The sequence below is a fragment of the Bos mutus genome, chromosome 6 (genome assembly GCF_027580195.1).
Source record: "Bos mutus isolate GX-2022 chromosome 6, NWIPB_WYAK_1.1, whole genome shotgun sequence".
Taxonomy (NCBI): domain Eukaryota; kingdom Metazoa; phylum Chordata; class Mammalia; order Artiodactyla; family Bovidae; genus Bos; species Bos mutus.
This window is the reverse complement of record NC_091622.1, coordinates 115,038,360-115,056,085: the sequence shown is the minus strand read 5'-3', so window position 1 is coordinate 115,056,085 and position 17,726 is coordinate 115,038,360. Positions and strand designations below refer to the sequence as shown.

The 17,726-nt window shown below is 57.1% G+C and overlaps 1 protein-coding gene across 1 annotated transcript in view; it reads left to right on the top strand.

Annotated features, from left to right (window-relative positions):
- Positions 1-17,726, top strand: part of RGS12 (regulator of G protein signaling 12) — a 119,770-nt gene that overhangs the window by 188 nt on the left and 101,856 nt on the right.

Here is a 17,726-nt window from a genome sequence, read left to right as displayed (position 1 = left end):
CGGGGTCCTGCTTCTCGGGGCCGCCCGGCCGCCGCCGCCCTCCTTTTGTTCCCCAGCGCGACTCCGGCCGGGCGGAGGGGCGGCCGCGGGACCCGAGGGCCCGGGATCGAGGCAGGGCCGAGCGCGCGGGGCCTGCGACGCCCACCGACGGCGGGCGCCCCGGGCCGAGTCCTCACGGACTCCCGAGTTTCCTGTCCGACATCCCGGGCGGCCGCATTGTCTGACCAGAGGCCGCCTCCGGAGACCCCAGCTCTGGGAATGCGGCGCCGCGACGCAGCCTTGTGCTGGCTTCCCGGTGCGGGCTCCGAGCTGCGGCTCAGAGCAGGGGGTGGGGGACGCTGCGAGGTCCCGGAGCTGCGGGCGCAGGCGGGGTGGCCCGGAGTTTTGAGTGTAGATGGAGTGTTGGCCCGAAGTTGAGTGTGAACAGAATGGTCCTGGAGCTGTGAGTGCAGGCGGGGTGGCCCGGAGTTGTGAGTGTAGATGGAGTGGCCCTGGAATTGTGGATGTAAACACTGGTCCAGAGTTGTGAGCGTAGACAGAGTGGCCCAGTGTGGGTGCAGATAGAGTGGCCCTGGAGCTGTGGGTGTAGACGGAGTGGCTTGGAGCTGTGGGTGTAGATGGAGTGGCCCTGGAGCTGTGGGTGTAGACGGAGTGGCCCGAAGCTGTGGGTGTAGACAGAGTGGCCCGAAGCTGTGGGTGTAGACGGAGTGGCCCGAAGTGGGTGCAGCTAGAATGGCCCTGGAGCTGTGGGTGTAGATGGAGTGGCCCTGGAGCTGTGGGTGTAGACGGAGTGGCTTGGAGCTGTGGGTGTAGACGGAGTGGCCTGGAGTTGTGGGTGCAGATAGAGTGGCCCTGGAGCTGTGGGTGCAGATAGAATGGCCCGGAGCTGTGGATGTAGACAGACCCCAGGGCAGACGACCACCCTCTGTGCCTCGGCTTCCCCGTTGCAGGGCTGGGTTTGTAACAGGACCTGCCTGTAACCACGGGGTTGCTCAGGGTTGGAGGGGATTCGAGTGGTCAGTGTCCATCGGTGGCACGTGCTATGGTTAAAGGGCGCCTGTGAGGCCGTGGAACCTGCAGACGGACCGTGAGGCTGGCAGGGAGGGAACTGCTGCTCTGGAGACCCCCTACTCCAGGTCTGAGACGAGTGCCCAGATAGGCGGTGGGCAGTGGGCCATGAACAAGAAGAGAGAAGGTGTTTAAAACCCTGCCTTAGGGACTTATTGTCACAGTGGGACGTTTCATCAGAATGTCCTCCAACCTGGTGGTCTTGAGCCTAGAGGTCCTGGCTGTGGGTTGGGGACGCGGAGCCTGGGCCTCAGGGATGCTCCTCAGATGGGGACAAGCCCATCACTGAGGTGCCCACCCCGATGCTGGGTGACCGCCCCTGGGAGAGGGGGACCTGGGCTGGCGTGTGGAGTGGACCGGGGCGGGGTGGGTGGCAGCATCCTGGGCGGGGTCAGGAGGTGAGCAGCGGGCACGGGGTGGGCCAGCGCCCCAGCTTCAGGGCAGGCTCCTTTCCCCCTCTTCTAGGAGGAGGGCGTCCAGGAAGGGGCCGGCGACCAGGCAGAGGAGCAGCTGTAGGCTGGGAGGCCGGGACCGGGTGGTCTTGTCCGAGGAGGCGGCCAGCCTGCAGGGGCGCGCTAGGCAGGGGAGGCGGGGAGGCCCAAGCCTCCCGCAGCAGAGGAGAGCGCGTGAGCTTTCTGATTACACTGCCTTTGGACGCTTGCCTTTGTCTGAAGTGAGTCAAGCAAAAGTCAGGATGAAGGAAGAACAGTGTGTCGCTAAGACTTGACACGAACATGGCGAAGCCATGGCATGTTATGTTTTCTTTGAATTTGGTGGAATTCACAGAAACATTTTACTTCCTGGTTAACACCTGTATGAGTTTCCCGTGGTGGCTGTAACAAAGGACCATAGCCTAGTGGCTTAAAAGCAGAAGGAGGCCGGACGTCCTCTCGGCTAGCGGGGGCACCCTCACACCAAGCCCGTGTCATCCTTCCCTGGCTCCTGCTTCCCTCTTTCTGTCCTGGCTCCTCGCTCTGCGTCCCTCCCGAGAGGACACGCGTGGTCACGCCCGCGTGTGGAAGCCAGGTCCTCTCCCCACACAGGCGCGTTAGTGTCACCACACCTGCCAAGGCCCTGTTGCCTGTGAGGGGACGTTCACAGCCCCGGGGCCTCTGGCCTTGGTGTCCTTGCGGACTGCCCTGGGCACTCTTGCAAGGGCTGGGGTCTCTCCTGTCGTGGGCTGGGGAGCAGCGTCTCGCCCCCACCCAGGGGATGCTGCTGCTGCCGCCCCGTGCGTCCCCGCCCAGCACTGGAGGAGAGACCGCAGCAGTCCCTGGGAGGAGATGAGCCTGGCTTGGGGTTCCCAGCCGGCAGATGGCTCATGTTTACTTTTAGGGGTGCTGGTTACCCGCTCCTCCGGCCATCTGAGAAGAGCTGTGACCGGGGGCCTCCGCGGCGGTCCAGTGGTTAGGACTGTACTCTCCCACTGCAGGGGGCCTGGGTCCATCCCCGACGGGGAGCTAAGATCCGGCACGCTGCTCGGTGCGGCCTACATAAATAAATAAATAATGTAAAAAAATAAAAGCTGTAGTCAGTCCTTGAAGTATACTCAAACCATGGGCACGTTCGATTTTAACAAGCAAGTTTCCCTGTGGTTTCTGGGGGTTCAGCAGACTCAACCCTGAGGCTGTGGACTCGAGGCAAAGGAGATGCCCGGCTTGTCCTTCCTGCGTTCTTCCCCCCTTCCTCTCCGTCCCCAGCCCTGTCATCAGATGACATCCCACATGTATCCTTCCTTGACTTTCTTTATTTTTTTACACACTCTGTGCTACGTCTGTATCTTTCTCTACATCTTATTTTTGTCCCTTACAGTCATCTTGGCCACTCTTCTAGGACACTTAGATGAGGAGCTAAGCTACTGATTAAAGAATGAAGACGCCAGGTGCTCTCCTGCGCTGCTGTCCGCATCTCCCGGGGCAGGCACCCCAGCTTCCGGCTCCTCAGGCATTTCCTGCCGGCTAAGCTGCTGTCTTAGTCTGCGTGTGTGAATTCTCTAGAAGGTGCGGGGACCCAGGCTCTCTCCTCCGAGGCGGTGATGCTCCCTCGCCCTCCATTTCCCAGCTCAGTCACTGCATCGCCGGTTACACCAGTGTCTGCTGCTCACCTGTCTGTTCCTGGAGCGAGCTGCTGGAGCACAAGCCCTTTCCTGCGCAGGCCTGCGGCTCCCCTCTTGTGGTGGCCCCTGGCTCCCGGGTCCGGCTTCCTGCCCCGCTCTGTCCTGGCCCCTGTGGGGCCTGCACGCCCACACGTGTCTGTGCTCAGGGACCTCTCTTCCCAGTCTGGGCTCACCCTGGTTCTTTGGAAGTGCATGTTCATGATAGCCAAGAAACCTCATCTGGATTTTCCCTTTGCTCTTGATTTTGAAAATTGCTTTTCCGTTAACTTGTAGTTTAGCTGGGTATAGAATTCTACCAAGGAGTGTTTTCTCAGAGCGTCGAAGCCGCTGCTGCACTGCATGTGACAGTGATTCTGTCACATGTGATTCTCCGTGATGGGCTCTAGGAGGCCCTCAGGAGCACCCCTTGTTCCCCGAGATCTGAACCGTCAGAACGTGATGACATGTTCTCATCACTAGTGGGTGAGGCAGCCCTGTTCGCCTAGGCCTGGCGTTTTTTAGTGTGCTTCTTCACTTTCTTTCAGTTTTGTGTTCTCTCTGGAACTCCATTTATTTAGAGGCTGGAACTCTGGGGCTGCACTAATCCTCGGTCCTCCTCCTCCTTTTGTTGATCTGCTTGATGTTTGCCCTGCTCTTGGGAGGTGGTGCGAGCAGTAAAGAGCCTGCCTGCCAGTGCAGGAGATGCAGGAGATGTGAATTCAATCCCCGTGTCAGAAAGATCCCCTGGGGGAGGAAATGGCAACCCACTCCAGTATTCTTGCCTGAAGAATCCCATGGACAGAGCTGGTGGGCTATGGTCCATGGGGTCACAGAGTCGGACACAACCAGTCTCTGGTTCTTCTGCCTTTTAAAAATCCAGCTTGTACCTGTGAAAGTTCTCAGTTCATGTATTGTTGAAGCCTAGATTGAAGGCTTTTGAGCATTACCTTGCTAGCATATGAAATGAACACAATTGAATACTAGTTTGAACATTCTCTGGCATTGCCTTTCTTTGGGATTGTAGTGAAAACTAACCTTTTCCAGTCCTGTGCCACTGCTGAATTTTCCAAATTTGCTGACATACTGAGTGCAGCACTTTAACAGCACCATCTTTTAGGATTTTAAATAGCTCAGCTGGCATTCCACGATCCCCACTAGCTTTGTTTGTAGTGATGCTTCCTAAGGCCCACTTGATTATAGATAATATTTGGCACACTCTTAATACTAATTAAAAAGTGTTGATTGTGGAAAATATGTGACTACAGACAGAGTAAACAGAAGAATATAGTGCACGCCCAGGTAGTCATCGCTCACCCGTAACGACCTGTGACGTCTGGCCTGCCTTTCTGGTCTCCTCTTGACCCCCTGCTCCTCACTCTTCCTTCATTTCTGTTTCGCATGAATATTACCAGGGCTGACTTGGGTCACTTTGTTTTCGGTTTGTCCTACTGTTTTCTTGTTGCTGTTTTTCCTTTCTTATCTTGTTTTGGGTTAATTGAGTGCATGTGTGTCTGTGTGTGCTCACCCAGGGATGCACACGTTTGTATCTATGGGTGCATGTACCAAGTGTGTGTATCTAATAAACACACACGTATTTTCTAGTACTGCGTCTTTGCACTATTTTTTAGTAGTCTAAAATGCCTATCTTGACTTTTTGCCGTCTGTTTAGAGTTCGTTTGATAACACTCCAGATGGAACGTAAGAGCCGTGTATTGTAACGGTAACGGAAGTCCCGTTTGTGCCGCGGCAGAGCAGTTTGTCGTCAGTCGTCTTAGTCTGCATGTGCTCTAAGCCACGAAACACTGTCACAGTTTCTGCTTTAAAAAGTCGTGTATTTTAAAGAGATTAAAAGAAGGAAAATCATATTTTTAAAACATTTACCAGTATTCACCATTTCTGTTATGCTTCCTTCCTTCGTATAGATTTGACTTTCCATCTGGTATCATTTTTCCTCAGCTTGAAACACTCCTTTAGCATTTCTTGTCTGTTGGTGACAAATCCTCCCAGTTTGGGTTTGTCTGAACCGTGCTCATTTTTGTTCCACTTTAAAGGACCTTTTTGCTGGCTTGGAGGCCGGGTTCTCTTCCCGGCCCTCTGACTGGGCCGCTCGTCTTGTGGTGGAGTCAGCCGTCAAGTCAAGCCCGTCGTAACCGCCGTGTGTCACGTGGAGACACTGTCGCCGGCTCTGTCTGTGCCTTTGACCCCCAGCGGTTGGACCGTGATGTCCTTGGGAAGGTTTTCTCTGAATTTATCCTGTTCAGGGTTTGTTGAGCTTCTTAGATAAATAAGTCTATAACTTTTTTTACCAAACTTGGGGAAGATTTGGTCATGGTTTACTCGGATGCTCTTCCCGCCCCACTTCTCCTCTCCTCCTGGTGCTGTGTTACATGTTTGTTATTGTCTCCCAGGGCACTCAGGCCTGGTTCTAATTTTAAAATTTTTTGTTTCTTTTTCATCTCTTTTTTCTTCCATCTGCAATCCAAATTAAGTCCATTTCGATGAGTTGTAAAATTTCAATTACTGTAGTTTTTACTTCTAGAGTTTCCACTTGCTTCTTTTTTTTAATAGTTTCCATTTCTCTACTGAAATAGGCCACCTGCTTACCATGGTTGTGTCTCCCACTAAATCCCTGAACACACTGTATCAGCTGCTTTAAAGTCCTGGCCTGTAATTTCAGCTCTTGGCTTATCTCAGGATCAGCTCCCCTGGCCTGTCTCTTGACTGGGTCATGCCTCCCTGTTTCTCTGAGCCTCTAGTAAAAGAGGTTGTGTGCTGGGCATCGCAGCATCTGCAGGAGTGGCTCTCCGTTATGAAGGCGCTGGTCTGTCCCGGGAGTTGACTTGTGGGGACCCAGGCGGCTCCGCCGTGGCCTCTGGAGCGCTGGCCCCTCACAGTCTCCTGGCCTGGGGAGGTCAGGGCCTGGAAGAATTTACCCCCAGGTTTCGGGTCCCCCTCTCTCCCCAGCTCCCTCCCATCTGAGATACTGAGACGCCCCTCCCTTTGTAGCCGCCTCCATGCCTGACTTGGTCCTGTGCCCGAAGCTGGAGGAGCGCGGCATCCGGCTGAGCCCCAGACATGCCCAGACACCAGTGCCCTTCCGCACCCCACGCAGCCCTCTTCCTGCGGGGAGCAGCACCCCTGGTGTCCGCCCGCCTCCTTGCGCTCAGCCCCCGCGGGTGGTCGGGTTTTGTAGCGTGCCCCCAGCGGGCCTTCCCGTGTGAGGCTCTCCCTTCACTGGGGGACCTGCTGGGCTGGGCATTGCCCTCGGAGCTGACCTGTTGCTGGTCTGGAGAAGTGGGGAGCCAGGGAGTGACCACTGTAGCCCGAGAGAAAGCCCTCCAGGGCCGGTGGACGCCCAGGGCTGCACTCCCCACGCGCCTGCCTGGGGTGCAGACGGTGGGGTGAGCGCAGGGGCCCTGTGCGCCGCTCACTGCCCCCCGTCTGGTAAGGTCGCCGAGGGTCAGGAGGGCGTCTGTCCGCTGACCTCTGACGGGTTGGTCCTGCTGCTGTGGGCCGAGAGGCCCAGCCCAGATCGCCGCCCTGGGTGCCTGCCCTTCACCCGCCCTGCTGTCTGGTCTGGCCTCAGCACTGCCCTTCTGTGCCAGTTTCCGTCTGTGAAGCGTGGTTAGTGCTGAGACTGCCGTGCGGATGAGCTAGGAGAGCGAGTGTGAGACGCCAGCGGCTGTGTGGCCTGCGGGGCGTTGCTGGTGCCCTTGGCCTGGCTGCTCTGAGCGGGTGGGCACCCGTGGCGCATCTGCGTCCAGCCCCTACTTCTTGCCAGCCTGTGGCCCCGCAGAGCCCGGCCTGGGACACATTTTACCTGGAGGTACTTGGGCAGTGTGAGGTGCCCAGACCGCCGTCTGCCCCCGAGGCCTGGAGTCTGGCCCGGAGGGATGGGCCTGAGGAGCCAGGCAGGCCGGCGCTCCGCACCGCGGGGGTGAGCGGCGAGGCCGGGGAGGCCCCTGAGCCCCGTGGCGCTCGTTTCCCGCGGCCGTTGTAACGAAGTACCACCAACCGGGGCCTCAGAGGTGGAGGTTTATTCTCACTCTTCTGGACGCAGATGCTCGCCTGGAGGTGTGGGCAGGGCCCTCCTGCGCCCTCCGGAGGCTCCTGGGGCCCCAGGGCCCGCCTCCGTCTTCACATGGCCTCCCGGGACCCCCTTCCCTCTGCTCCCCCTTACGAGGGCACGTGTGATGGCACGGAGGCCCGTGGGCAGCCAGCATGGCCTCCTCCTCTCAGAACCTGCCCGCAGGCCCATCTGCAGGGCCCGTTCCCCGCCGGCACACTTCCAGGCTCTGGACGTTAAGGCCTTACGACTTTGGGGCCGCTGTCAGCCCAGCACACCCTGGACCTGGGACGTGAGGAGCCCTGTGGGGTCGCGGGCAGGGGTGGGTGGGGGCGGAGGAGGGTGGAGACGTGCCTCCCGCCACGCGCCCTCCGCGGCCGTGCCTCCTGGGTGGGTTCCCGTGGGCACCGGGGACCCCGTGTCTCCCTGAGAGCGCCAGAGAGAGACGCAGGCCACAGACGCCCCCGTCCGCTCCGCTGAAGAAAACGAGTCAGGAGTGTGTGGCGCTCCGCGGCCTTTCCCTCTTGTGTCCTCTCGCGGATGACCAGATTTGTAGGCAGGGGGCAGTGTCCTGTAGGAGGCCTGAAACGGGGCCCTCTTCGTAGTTAGATTCGTCAGATAAAACCTGCCAGGCAATATTTGGGGCCTACTTTGAGTAAAAAGTTATTTGTCTTTTTATCTGAAATTCAAATTTAACTGGATGTCCTTTATTTTTATTTGCTAAACTCAGTAACTTCATTTATATCCTCTCTTCACCAGGTTTAAAAACCACAAACAGAAATAAATCCCGAGCAGAGATAAAAAGGGAACGTCAAAGAATAATGGGAAGGGAAGATTGAGATGGTTTAACCTCCAGTAGTTCAAGATTATTGAACCAGATTTTGTTTCTGGAGTCAGGAATATCCCTGCAGTCCCATCAGCTGTAGACCCTGAAACGCTTGGCTTCTGCTCGTCCTGCTTTTCCCCAGCCGGTTACGGCCAGGCTGGTGCCCAGAGCCAGCCCGGAGCTGGCAGGTGGGGTCTGCCCGCCGACGGCTGGAGTAGGTCAGCACCCGCTTTTGGACTCGCCCCCCACTCAGGCCTGGCTGTGGGGGCCGCGTGGGAGCGAGGGGGCTCCTGGGTGGCGTGGTGCTCCTGGACAGTCAGGGCTTCTGGGTTCACGGCCTCTGTGTGTCCTGACCTTGTGGCACATGGACCCGAGCTGATGTTTCTGCTGCTTCTTACGGCTGTCACGTGGTGGGCAGGCAGGCTTGAGGGGGTCTCGGGGAGGAATGGGGCAGACTGAGCCAAGGAGCGGCGGAGGGAGGTGGGGGGGTAGGTTCTGGAAAGAGCGGCTTTTAAAACAAATGGGGTCAGGGCTACAGGGCCTCCTGTGCCCCCTACGTCCGCGTGTGGTCACATCGGCCTGTTGCCCCTCAGGGTGGGCCGTCACTGGTCACCTGACCGTGCATACTGCCGCCGCAGGGGCCCCCGCCCGGCTCCTGGGCGGACGAGTGAGTGAGCGTGCAGGACGGTCATGGGTGCTGACGCTGGGCCTGCTCGGGTGGCACTGAGGCCTGGGCGGGGCCCTGGGAACATCTGTGGTGGGGCCCGCAGGTGTTAGCTCCTGCCCGTGCCAGCAGCCCCGCCCCCCGCCCCTCCCCACCCCCACCTTGGCCGGGATCAGCCCTGCTGGCTCCCACCTGGATGTCTGGCTGCCTGCCTTCTGCGAAGCTGCTTCTTTCCTTAATTGAGACCTTTATGAAATTCCTTCGTGTGTAGAGAGTGTTTTTGTTGTGACAGGAGTCAAAGACTTACTCCAGAGTGCACGCATCCCAGTGTCTCCATCACGCCCAGCAAACTGGAGCGTGATGCCCAGGGCTAGCAGAGGGTCCCTGGCCCCCAGTGGCGCCCGTGTTTTCAGGAGCAGTCTCTCTGGACACGGATGCCTGGCCGCAGCATGGGATCCTCGTGCCCTCGGAGCTGTAGGAGTCTGGCCCCTCAGTGCCTGTGCCAGCCCAACCGGGGGCACCTGCTCGTCGGAGGTTTTAGGTTTAAAAAATAATTGTTTTTTAACTTAAATTTTTTGTTGAGGCATAGCTGATTTGCAGTGTTTTACACTTTTATTTTTTTCTTTTAGATGAGAGAGATCGCAAACATTTGCTTCTCTTCATTGGTTATCATGTGGATTTTTCACGATGTAAACTTTATATAGCATCAGAATCAGAAAGATGTGATACAGGAATACATCTGAGCCAGTCACACGGACCTTTGTGATTTAAAAGTGTCTTTTCTGCTAAGTCTGGACTCTCTTCTCCGCTTGGAGAAAAGGCAGAGGGCTGGAGACCGGGGCTACTTGGGTGAGGCCTGGCGTAGCCTGGGCGCCGGAGACGGCGATGAAATATTCAGGCCGCCCGGGAGGCGTCCGGTTCCCGGGCCCTTCTGCTTGTGTGCTGCGGGCGCTCGCAGGCTCGGCGGCCCCCTCCTCTGTGGCTGAGCCGCGCTCGCCCTTCCCATGGAGGGAAGAAAAAGCACCGTGTAAGACGCACCCTGCGGTGTCTTCTCGTGGAGGGAGGTGGAGCTGGATGAGTTTAAAGCTGGTGTCTTAGCCTCTCTTTAGGCGGTAAGCATGGCATCAGCATCGCTGTACGTCTTCAACTTTATTTTTGGAACTCCATGTCCTTTTAACATTATTGGACCGTGAGTGAGAGTCGTGTCTGCGTTTTCCTGAGGTGTTTTGTATTCTTAAGTCTGCCGGTCTTTCATTTCCTCTCTCTTATTTTTTCCTCCTCTTTCCTAATTGTTTGTATTTGCTGTGTCTCCTAATTCCAAGAGCTACTTCACTGTTTCGTGGTTTTTTTTTTTTGAGGGATAATTGCTTTACAGAATTTTGTTGTTTTCTGCCAAGTACTGTCATGAATCAGCCATAGGTACACACACACGTCTCCATCCCTTGTGGACGCATGGCTGCCTTGCTGTGACCTGGCTCTTGCTGAGCTGAGATGGACGTGCCCCCTGGGGACAGACCCAGGGCATCTGCTCTGCGTCTCTGCAGCCTGGCCTCTTGGTATCTCTGGGCTTAAAGCATTAAAACCTTAAAAACTGACCTTTAAAAAGAACCCTCACAAAACGCCCTGCATAATACCCAAATGCAAAGCTGGAGCGTTTTATATGTTGTATGCTGTTCAGTCCATCATAAATTATTCAACAACCATGCATCCCAGTAATCTGGGGAGCTGCTGACCTGCTTCCTGGACTTAATGTTCAAACGTGGGAGGTGAAGCTCCCTAGGAATTGAGACGGGCCGTTTGAGAAGCAGGTGGATAATTTTTGTTTGCGAGCATGCTTCAGGGGAGGTCAGCCTCTACACTGGCATTGGCTCGCATGCCGATGGAAAAAGTGGGGGCAGCCAGGGTCAAGAGCACAGACTGAAGTCAGTCCCCCTGAGGTGAGTCCTGACTCTTGCCTTTGGTCATGGTGTAGGCAAGGGGCCCGAGCCTTGGTTTCTTCTGTGAAATGGGGCCACGCGACAGTGGCTGCCCAGGTCGTCATCTGATGGTAGTGGCTTTATTAGCTGATTTCCCATTTCCAGTCAGTTTATCTCTGGTTTATGCAGCAGGATTCCCTTAATCAGCTCATCACAGATTAGATTTGAGGGAAGAATGCTTAATCAAGGCATCGCTGCTTAGAAACCAGCATGTGCTGTCCTGTGTGTGTGCAGCAGGAATGGGGAAAAGTCAAGTGACAGCATTCACGTATTGGATTCAGTTCAGTCGCTCAGTCGTGTCCGACTCTCTGCAACCCCGTGGACGGCAGCATGCCAGGCTTCCCTGTCCTTCACCAACTCCTGGAGCTTGCTCAGACTCATGTCCATCGAGTCAGTGATGCCATCCAACCATCTCATCCTCTGTCGTCCCTTCTCCTCCTGCCTTCAATCTTGCCCAGCATCAGGGTCTTTTCAAATGAGTCAGTTCTTCGCATCAGGTGGCCAAAGTATTGGGAGCTTCTGCTTCAGCATCAGTCCTTCCAATGAATGAATATTCAGGACTGATTTCCTTTAGGATTGACTGGTTTGATCTCCTTGCTGTCCAAAGGACTCTCAAGAGTTTTTTCCAACACCACAGTTCACAAGCATCAATTCCTCGGTGCTCAGCTTTCTTTATGGTCCAACTTTCACATCCATACATGACTACTGGAAAAACCATAGCTTTGACTAGAGGGACCTTTGTTGGTAAAGTAACGTCTCTGCTTTTTAGTATGCTACCTAGGTTGGACATAATTTTTCTTCCAAGGAGCAAGCATCTTTTAATTTCATGGTAGCAGTCACCATCTGCAGTGATTTTGGAACCCCCCAAAATAGCCTGTCACTGTTTCCATTGTTTCCCCACCTATTTGCCATGAAGTGACGGGACTGGATGTCATGATCTTAATTTTATGAATGTTGAGCTTTAAGCCATCTTTTTCACTCTCCTCTTTCACTTTCATCAAGAGGCTCTTTAGTTCTTCTTCACTTTCTGCCATAAGGGTGGTGTCATCTGCGTATCTGAAGTTATTGACATTTCTCCTGGCAATCTTGATTCCAGCTTGTGCTTCATCCAGTCCATTGTTTCTCTGCATAGAAGTTAAATAAGCAGAGTGACAATATATAGCCTTGACATACTCCTTTCCCAATTTGAAATTAGGCAGCACGTCAGTTACTGGATTAGGTAGCACGTCCGTTACTGCTGCTGTGTGACAGACCAACCCCAAAAGACGAGTGTTTTATGTCTCCTGGTCCCTTCAGTCAGGAGCCCGCTGCAGCTGAGCTGGCTGCTCCATGCCAGGTCTCGCGAGGTTGGTGTCAGAGTGACGGCCGGGCGCGATGCGGAGGACCAAGCTCACCGTCACGATGCTTGGTGGCCTTGGAGCATCCATTTCCCGGGTCACTCGTGTGACCCCTGGCGGGCCTCACGGCCTTGCTGGCTGGTGCCAGAGGCCTTCTTTGCCATGTGGGCGGCTTCTGAGGGCAGCTCAGTGCCTGGCTGACCTTTCTCGGAGCAAGTGAGGGAGGGGTGAGCAGGAGAGCCTTTGAAAGCGACCTCGTCTCACAGCTGCATGTTCGGTTGGTTTGAAGGGGGCCCTCGTGGAGCCTGCCCTTGGGGAAGGGGCCTGCCAAGAGTGGGTGACCACAGGCAGGATCACTGGGGCCCCTGGGAGGCCGCCTGTCTGTCCAGCCCCCAGCCTCAGTGACTCATCCCTCCCACAGGCAAGACACATGCCCCCCAAGACTCACGCAGCAGGCTCCACAGCAGGGGTTCCCTGAGTGCCGCTTCGGGGGTGCCCTCCTCTCCATCCTAGACCTGAACCGAGGAGACCGGCGCTCAGCCCCCGCCCCTCAGCAGTGAGCGGTGTTGGGACAGACATGGGATGAGCTTGTAGACGCTCCTCAAAAGCGACGTGCAGGCGTCCTGGGGCACAGCCCCGACGTGCTAGAAGCTCCCCATCCGAAGGTCTGGGGACACTGGCGCTCCGCCTTCCCACCCACGAGGATCGCACGCGTTTGCAGTTGAGTTGCTTCCTCAGCCTGCCTCCCGCCACTAGGATTTGGGGGCCGGCACCCCGCTTTCCTTTTGTCCTCCCTGTGACTCAGCTCTCACTGCCAGGTTTCCACGGACAGCGCTTTCTTGAGACCTTCGGGGGCCTCCCATGAAACCTCCGTGGTGTTCTCTCCAGCAGACGAGGGCTGTCCCTCCGAGCTCGCTGAGACCAGCCCTCCTCTGCGTGGGCTCCTGCCGGCGAGGGCCAGCGAGCCCATCTTTTACAGCTTTCCCCGCATGCGGCGGCCTTCAGCGGACACCCCGGGCGCCAGGACTATGTCGTGCACAGAAGAGGCGGGGGCGGGTGAGCAGTTGGGACACCAGGGCCTGTGGGGGCGTCGGGCCGAAGGGCCGGGATGAGTTCAGAGGCAGCCTGGCGAGCTTGCTGGGGGCCCAGCCTTGCCCGCAGGAGGGGTGCGCGCGCGTGAGCCCGCAGCTCAGGGTCCCCTCTCTCCGCTGTGACCTGGACTCAGGCTAATGGATCTCAGCTTGGGGCTTCCTGTGTGCGTCACGTGTGAACGTCCGTCCCTGAACACTCCTCCACAGGTTCCCTGCCTGTGATCTGACACCTGGCGGCGTCCTCCCCCTGGATAGGAGCGTGTCAGCCTGCTTTGGCCCTTGAGCCTCAGGATACCCCTCAGGGTCCAGGTCAGGACTTGGAAGAGGCAGGTGACCTGAGCGGAGAGGGGCGCGTGGCCCTGGCCGCCTGCCTCGCCCCCGCGGCCCCCACGGCTCTCGCTTTGGATGTTTGCTGGGACCCTGGGGCGGGGGGCTCCATGAGGCCCACCTGGCTGGGCGGCTGGGCCAGCAGCCGTCGTTGGAGGTCTCAGGCTGGCTCGGGTGCCGGGGTGATGAGGTGCCGGTGTCTGGGGACAGGGAGTGAGGTGGGCTGCCACTTCGCTCTCTGGGGCCTGGGAACGTGCCCGAGTGGGCTTTCTCCGGGTTGCTCCTGTGTGGTGCCCACCCCTCCCTGCCCCTCCTTTCTGAGCTGGCGCTGGTCCAGACTGCTGTTGACGGACATGAAGGGGCAGCCCACCCCCTGCCCTGGCACCTGCTTTCCTGCAACCAGGGCGGGAGTCTTGCTGAGGCCTCACGCCCTCGCCAGTCCCCTTCCCAGCTCACGCAGTGTCTCCTGAGACCCCACAGCAGGGCGGGTTCCCGAGCCTTGGTGGGGCAGGACTGACCTGGGGCTGCAGAGAAGCCGCCTTCCTTTGTGTGCGACTGGGGGGTGGTTGTGGCTGAGGATGGGGCCCTTTTCAGTCAGCTGTTTTCCTCACGGCAAAGGTCGGATCTGTTCTTTGTAGAAAACTTAGCCTCTGTGGACTGGAGTCATTAAATCCTAACACTGAGTGCTGCCGAGTCCTGGACGGTTCCCGGCTCTGTGCGGGCTCGCCATGCACGTCCTCCCACTCCAAGGGGCACAGGACCTGGACGCAGAGCCCTCCCGCTGCACCTGCACAGCTGCACACCCGGATGCCCGCACACCCGGACACCCGCACACCTGGACGCCCCTGCGCCCCCACACCCCCGCACCTGCATGCCCGCACACCCGGACGCCTGCACACCCGGACGCCCGCACACCTGCACATCCTCACACCCGCACATTCACACACCCGCACGGCCCCACACCCGCGCATTCACACACCCGCACACCCCCACACCCAGACGCCGGCACACCCGGACGCCCGCACACCCGAACGCCTGCACACCTGGACGCCCCCACACCTGCACATCCGCACACCTGCACATCCCCACACCCACATGTCCCCCACCTGCGGGTCCCCCCCTGCACGTCCCCACACCCACACACCCACACATCCCCAACCTGCACACCTGCACATCTGCACACCCACACACCCGCACATCCCACACCTGCACACCCGCACGTCCCCACACCAGCACAAAACCTGCCTTCTGGGCTAGTGCTGGGCCCTGTGGAGGGAGGGTGGTCTGGGAGGGACATTGCAGAGGGGAGAGTGCAGATAAGGCTGGTGTAGGGGTGAGGGGCCCAAGCCAGTTGTTGCCCTTGGGGAGCTGCGTGGGGTCCCCTGTTACCCACCAGGCCCTGTGGCTCCTCAGACGGTGGAAGACTTAGAGTGAGCCTGGCCTTCGCCTGCCCCCAGGAAAGGTGCTCTGGGGTCTCCATTGTGCGGGGCGTGGCTTGGCTGGCCCCAGCATCCAGCCCCACAGCCCAGGGCCCTGACGAGTGGCCTGCTGTGCTGTCTCAGCTGTTGGCACAGCCAGAAGGGGGGCCCCCAGGACGGCTCCCCCAGGACAGGCTCCCCCCCAAAATGGGTTCCCCAGGATGGGCTTCCCCTGGCTGAGCCTGGCAAAGGCCTCCTACGAGTCTGTGGGGCGGACGTGGGTGGGACGTGGGCAGAGACCTATCAGTAGAGCTATTTTAGCACCTCGGGCTTTCAGGGGAGGGGTGAAGCTCTGCACTCAGGAGATCCTGCCTGACCAGAGGGCCTTTTAAAAAGAGTCCTTCCTTCTTTGCTGCAGAGGCTGAGAAGTCCTTCGGGGTGGGGGTGGGGCGCCCGGCGAGTCCCAGCTGTGGCCGCCAGCCAGAGAGCGGAGGGTGGGTCTGGGGGCACTGCCCGCAGCACTCCTGTTGTCTGTCTGTCTGTCTGGTGGATTCAGTCTGTGCCTCTGCCAGGGTGTGTGTGGGCCCTGGGCCCAGCCCTGCTGAGAGGGGCCTCTGCTCCTGGCGGGGCCCCTCCTGACGGCTGGTGCAGGCGGCCGCAGACTCACATTCCTCCCCGTGCTTGACCGTCACACTCAAGCGGCCTTGCTGGACATCTGCCTTTTCTGACCACCCTCACTTTTTACAGCCGTCACAGGTTGAAGTCCTGGCGGGGGGTGTTGATAGCACAGCTATCACTAAGAGCCTCGGTGTGCCCCCGCCTGAACACCCACCGCGGCCTCCGCTTGCCTGCTGGCCCGCGTGCGGGGGCCTAGCACCTGGGGGGTGGGCTCTGCTGTCCTCAGACACCTGCTGGCAGGGTCTCGTCCTTCGCGCAAAACCTTTCTCTCTGAAGGTTTGGGGGGACTTTTTTACTTACCCTGCTTAGCGCTTAATGGGCCCTTTGAATGGGAAGGTTCTTGTCTGTCTGTAGATCTGGGAAATGGTCCATTAATTTTTGGACCAACTGGGCAAGCAGGTGTTATTGGGCAAACGTTGGCCACCACTAACGAACTCAGTCAGTCCCTCCACCCACCCACTCTCCACCCCTGCTCACCCATCCTCCGATCCCGGCTGGCCATCCACCTATGCATCCATCCCTCCCTCCCCCGTCCATCCCTCTATCCACACGTCCATTTATTCATCTGTCTCCCCGCCCACCCTCTCCTCCTCCGCCCGTTCCTCTGTCTGCCTTATTCTTCCACTTACGCTTCCATTCTGCCATCAGTCCCCCGATCCGTCCTTCCCCATCCATTCCCTCGTCCTCCCCAGCCGTCCATGCATCCCTGCATTCTCCCATCCACGTCCCCATTCCCCATCCGTCCTTCCCTCCACCCCTCCGCCCGTCCACCCGTAACTGGAGCGGTGTTCCCTGGCATGTGGTAACCAGCTGCTTGTGCAGAAGCAGCCTGTTGCAGACGTCCCTGGAGATGGGGCGTAACCTGTGGCTTGGCACTTGTGATGAACCGCCAATCTTGTCTCTGTCTGTGAGACCTGAGCACGGGGCCTGTGTTTCCTGACTTCGCGGGGGGCGGGGCTGAGGGCGTCTTTTCTTTCTTTTAACTACTATAGGATCCCTCTGCTATTTCTTCCAATTTCTTTCTCTCCTTTCCCACTTTTTTTTTTTTTTTTTTAAGTCAAATGAGGTCAAACATCCCACCAAAAGCTAAAGCCTGGCTTTGATTTCAGCTCCCTCTAAGGTTCTCCAGGGATAATTTTGTGTTTCCACGTAATCTACAATTTAAGTCATCCAACCCCAAACACACACTACACATTTGGGAAATCCTTCCAGGCTGCCTTACGGGCAGCCCAGTGACAGACGAGCAGAGAGGATTGTCGCTGAGTCCATCCCCAGCTTCCCTCCCCGGTCACCCCTGGGCGCGTCCTTCCGGCCTGTCCCTTTCCCACAGTGCCCCGCTCCGCTGTGGACGCGGCCCTGGGCTGTCCTCCCGCCCTGGGTTACTTGTGGATTTTTGCAGACTGCACGGTTGTTCCTTGTCTGTGATAACCTTTGCTTGAGGCTTCATCTTTTCTGTTTTGCTTTGCTTTTTGCAGGGCAAATTATTTATTTAGTCAAAGTATAGTTGATGTACAAAGTCATGTAAGTTACAGGTGTACAATATAGTGAGCCACGATTTTAAAGGTGGTGTTCCGTTCATAGTTATTATAAAATACTGGTTGTGCTCCCTGTGCTGCACGATGGATCCTTGTAGCTTGTTTTATACGCAATAGTCTGCACCTCCTAGTCCTCCGCCTCTCTTGCCCCTCCAACTCCTCTCCTCACTGGTAACCACTATTTTGTTCTCTGTGTCTGCTGCTTTTTTGTTATAATCACTGGTTATTGTATTTTTTAGATTCCACGTATAGTGATGTTATAATATAAATGGTATTCCACATGTAGGTGATAAGTATTTGTCTTTCTCTAACTTATTTCACTTACGTAATACCCTCCAAGTCATCCATGTCGTTGCAAATGGCAGGATTTCACTCTTTAATGACTGAGCAGTATTCCATTGCATGTATTCACCACATCTTCCTCATCTGTTTGTCTGTTGTTGGGCACATAGGTTGCTTCTGTGTTCTGGCTGTTGTAAACAGTGCTGCTATGAATGTCGGGGTGCATGTATCTTTTTGAGTTATTTTTTTTGGGGGGATTATATACCCAGGAGGGCTTCCCTGATAGCTCAGTTGATAAAGAATCTGCCTACAACGCAGGAGACCTCGATTCGATTCCTGGGTCAGGAAGATCCCCTGGAGAAG